Genomic DNA, 5,015 nt, shown 5'->3' on the forward strand with positions numbered 1-5,015 from the left:
GTGGGAGAGAGACACGCTCCGCTGTTGCATATGGACAAATATGTCCTTAGGCTTTACTCATAGTATTCATGGCGAAGGTTGAATCTTCTTCGTTAAATTGTTATATGGTTGGAATCGGGAAATGCTACATGTAGTAATTCTAAAATGTCTTGAATAATTTGATAGTTGGCAATTGTTGTGCTCATGTTTAAGCTCTTGCATCATATACTTTGCACCCATTAATGAAGAAATACATAGAGCTTGCTAAAATTTGGTTTGCATATTTGGTCTCTCTAAAGTCTAGATAATTTCTAGTATTGAGTTTTGAACAACAAGGAAGACGGTGTAGAGTCTTATAATGTTTACAATATGTCTTTTATGTGAGTTTTGCAGCACCGGTTCATCCTTGTGTTTGTTTCAAATAACCTTGCTAGCCTAAACCTTGTATCGAGAGGGAATACTTCTCATGCATCCAAAATCCTTGAGCCAACCACTATGCCATTTGTGTCCACCATACCTACCTACTACATGGTATTTCTCCGCCATTCCAAAGTAAATTGCTTGAGTGCTACCTTTAAATTTCCATCATTCGCCTTTGCAATATATAGCTCATGGGACAAAATAGCCTTAAAAACTATTGTGGTATTGAATATGTACTTATGCACTTTATCTCTTATTAAGTTGCTTGTTGTGCGATAACCATGTTCCTGGGGACGCCATCAACTCTTTGTTGAATATCATGTGAGTTGCTATGCATGTTCGTCTTGTCTGAAGTAAGGGCGGTTTTCACAATCAAATGGTTTGAGTATGCATACTGTTAGAGAAGAACATTGAGCCGCTAACTAAAGCCATGAATCATGGTGGAAGTTTCAGTTTGGACATAAAACCTCAATCTCTTATGAGAATATTAACTGTTGTTGAATGCTTAAGCATTAAAAGAGGAGTCCATTATCTGTTGTCTATGTTGTCCCGGTATGGGTGTCTGATGGCGTGTATTTCACACGTTCGTTGGGCAACCCCAAGAGGAAGGTATGATGCGCACAGCAGCAAGTTTTTCCTCAGAAAGAAACCAAGGTTTATCGAACCAGGAGGAGCCAAGAAGCACGTTGAAGGTTGATGGCGGCGGGATGTAGTGCGGCGCAACACCAGGGATTCCGGCGCCAACGTGGAACCTGCACAACACAACCAAAGTACTTTGCCCCAACGAAACAGTGAGGTTGTCAATCTCACCGGCTTGCTGTAACAAAGGATTAACCGTATTGTGTGGAAGATGATTGTTTGCAGAAAACAGTAGAACAAGTATTGCAGTAGATTGTATTTCAGTAAAGAGAATTGGACCGGGGTCCACAGTTCACTAGAGGTGTCTCTCCCATAAGACAAACAGCATGTTGGGTGAATAAATTACAGTTGGGCAATTGACAAATAAAGAGAGCATGACCATGCACATACATATCATGATGAGTATAGTGAGATTTAATTGGGCATTACGACAAAGTACATAGACCGTCATCCAATTGCATCTATGCCTAAAAAGTCCACCTTCAGGTTATCATCCGAACCCCCTCCAGTATTAAGTTGCAAAGCAACAGACAATTGCATTAAGTATGGTGCGTAATGTAACTAGTGACTACATCCTTGAACATAGCACTAATGTTTTATCCCTAGTGGCAACAGCACAACACAACCTTAGAACTTTCATCCTTTGTCCCAGTGTCAATGCAGGCATGAACCCACTATCGAGCATAAGTACTCCCTCTTGGAGTTACAAGCATCTACTTGGCCAGAGCATCTACTAGTAACGGAGAGCATGCAAGATCATAAACAACACATAAGCATAACTTTGATAATCAACATAACAAGTATTCTCTATTCATCGGATCCCAACAAACGCAACATATAGAATTACAGATAGATGATCTTGATCATGTTAGGCAGCTCACAAGATCCGACAATGATAGCACAATGGGGAGAAGACAACCATCTAGCTACTGCTATGGACCCATAGTCCAGGGGTAGACTACTCACACATCACACCGGAGGCGACCATGGCGGCGTAGAGTCCTCCGGGAGATGATTCCCCTCTCCGGCAGGGTGCCGGAGGCGATCTCCTGGATCCCCCGAGATTGGATCGGCGGCGGCGTCTCTGGAAGGTTTTCCGTATCGTGGTTCTCGGTACTGGGGGTTTCGTCACGGAGGCTATTTGTAGGCGGAAGGGCAGGTCAAGAGGCGGCACGGGGGCCCCACACCACAGGGCCGCGCGGCCAAGGGGGGGGCCGCGCCGCCCTAGGGTGTGGCCCCTCCGTGGCCCCTCTTCGTCTCTCCTTCGGACTTCTGGAAGCTTCGTGGAAAAATAGGCCCCTGGGCTTTGATTTCGTCCAATTCCGAGAATATTTCCTTACTAGGATTTCTGAAACCAAAAACAACAGAAAAACAAGCGGCACTTCGGCATCTTGTTAATAGGTTAGTTCTAGAAAATGCACGAATATGACATAAAGTGTGCATAAAACATGTAGATAACATCAATAATGTGGCATGGAACATAAGAAATTATCGATACGTCGGAGACGTATCAGTGTCTAAGTTGAAGAATGATCAAAAACGAGAAATCCAATGCGAACTTTCTCCTTAGACCCTTGTACAGGCGGCATAGAGGTACCCCTTTGTGACACTTGGTTGAAACATATGTTATGCAATGAAAATCAGTGTTAACCCAAGCTAATTAGGACAAGGTGCGGGCACTATTAGTACACTATGCATGAGGCTTGCAACTTGTAAGATATAATTTACATGATACATATACTTTATTACTACCGTTGACAAAATTGTTTCATGTTTTCAAAATAAAAGCTCTAGCACAAATATAGCAATCGATGCTTTCCTCTTTGAAGGACCTTTCTTTTACTTTTATGTTGAGTCAGTTCACCTATTTCTCTCCACCTCAAGAAGCAAACACTTGTGTGAACTGTGCATTGATTCCTACATACTTGCGTATTGCACTTGTTATATTACTCTATGTTGACAATTATCCATGAGATATACATGTTATAAGTTGAAAGCAACCGCTGAAAGTTAATCTTCCTTTATGTTGCTTCAATACCATTTACTAAGAATTTATTGCTTTATGAGTTAACTCTTATGCAAGACTTATTGATGCTTGTCTTGAAGTACTATTCATGAAAAGTCTTTGCTTTATGATTCATTTGTTTACTCATGTCATTACCATTGTTTTGATCGCTGCATTCATTACATATGCTTACAATAGTATGATCAAGGTTATGATGGCATGTCACTCCAGAAATTATCTTTGTTATCGTTTACCTACTCGGGACGAGCAGGAACTAAGCTTGGGGATGCTGATACATCTCCGACGTATCAATAATTTCTTATGTTCCATGCCACATTATTGATGATATCTACATGTTTTATGCATACTTTATGTCATATTTATGCATTTTCCGGCACTAACCTATTAACGAGATGCCGAAGAGCCGATTCTTGTTTTTCTGCTGTTTTTGGTTTCAGAAATCCTAGTAAAGAAATATTCTCGGAATTGGACGAAATCAACGCCCAGGGTCCTATTTTTGCACGAAGCTTCCAGAAGACCGAGGGGGAAAGGAAGTGGGGCCACGAGGCGGCGCCACAACAGGGTGGCGCGGCCCAGGTCTTGGCCGCGCGGCCCTGCTGTGTGGGGCCCTCGTGTGGCCCCCCGCGTTGCCCTTCCGCCTACTTAAAGCCTTCGTCGCGAAACCCCCGATGCAGAGCCACGATACGGAAAACCTTCTTTGTGGCGCCGCCGCCAATCCCATCTCGGGGGATTCTGGAGATCGCCTCCGGCACCCATCCGGAGAGGGGAATCATCTCCCGGAGGACTCTTCACCGCCATGGTCGCCTCCGGAGTGATGAGTGAGTAGTTCACCCCTGGACTATGGGTCCATAGCAGTAGCTAGATGGTCGTCTTCTCCTTATGTGCTTCATTGTTGGATCTTGTGAGCTGCCTAACATGATCAAGATCATCTATCTGTAATTCTATATGTTGTGTTTGTCGGGATCCGATGGATAGAGAATACTATGTTATGTTGATTATCAATCTATTACCTATGTGTTGTTTATGATCTTGCATGCTCTCCGTTATTAGTAGAGGCTCTGGCCAAGTTTTTGCTCTTAACTCCAAGAGGGAGTATTTATGCTCGATAGTGGGTTCATGCCTCCATTAAATCTGGGACAGTGATAGAAAGTTCTAAGGTTGTGGATGTGCTGTTGCCACTAGGGATAAAACATTGATGCTATGTCCGAGGATGTAGTTATTGATTACATTACGCACCATACTTAATGCAATTGTCTGTTGTTTGCAACTTAATACCGGAAGGGGTTCGGATGATAACCTGAAGGTGGACTTTTTAGGCATACATGCATGCTGGATAGCGGTCTATGTACTTTGTCGTAATGCCCAATTAAATCTCACAATACTTATCATATCATGTATGTGCATTGTCATGCCCTCTCTATTTGTCAATTGCCCGACTGTAATTTGTTCACCCAACATGCTATTTATCTTATGGGAGAGACACCTCTAGTGAACTGTGGACCCCGGTCCATTCTTTTACATTAAATACAATCTGCTGCAATACTTGTTTTACTGTTCTTCGCAAACAATCATCTTCCACACAATACGGTTAATCCTTTGTTCACAGCAAGCCGGTGATATTGACAACCTCACTGTTTCTTTGGGGCAAAGTACTTTGGTTGTGTTGTGCAGGTTCCACGTTGGCGCCGGAATCCCTGGTGTTGCGCCGCACTACATCCCGCCACCAACAACCTTCAACGTGCTTCTTGGCTCCTCCTGGTTCGATAAACCTTGGTTTCTTTCTGAGGGAAAACTTGCTACTGTGTGCATCATACCTTCCTCTTGGGGTTCCCAACGAACGTGTGTGTTACACGCCATCAATGAGTACTATGAGATTTAATCAGGGCATTACGACAAAGTACATAGACCGCTATCCATCATGCATCTATGCCTAAAAAGTCCACTTTCAGGT

Source organism: Lolium perenne, chromosome 7 (genome assembly GCF_019359855.2).
Source record: "Lolium perenne isolate Kyuss_39 chromosome 7, Kyuss_2.0, whole genome shotgun sequence".
Classification (NCBI taxonomy): Eukaryota; Viridiplantae; Streptophyta; class Magnoliopsida; order Poales; family Poaceae; genus Lolium; species Lolium perenne.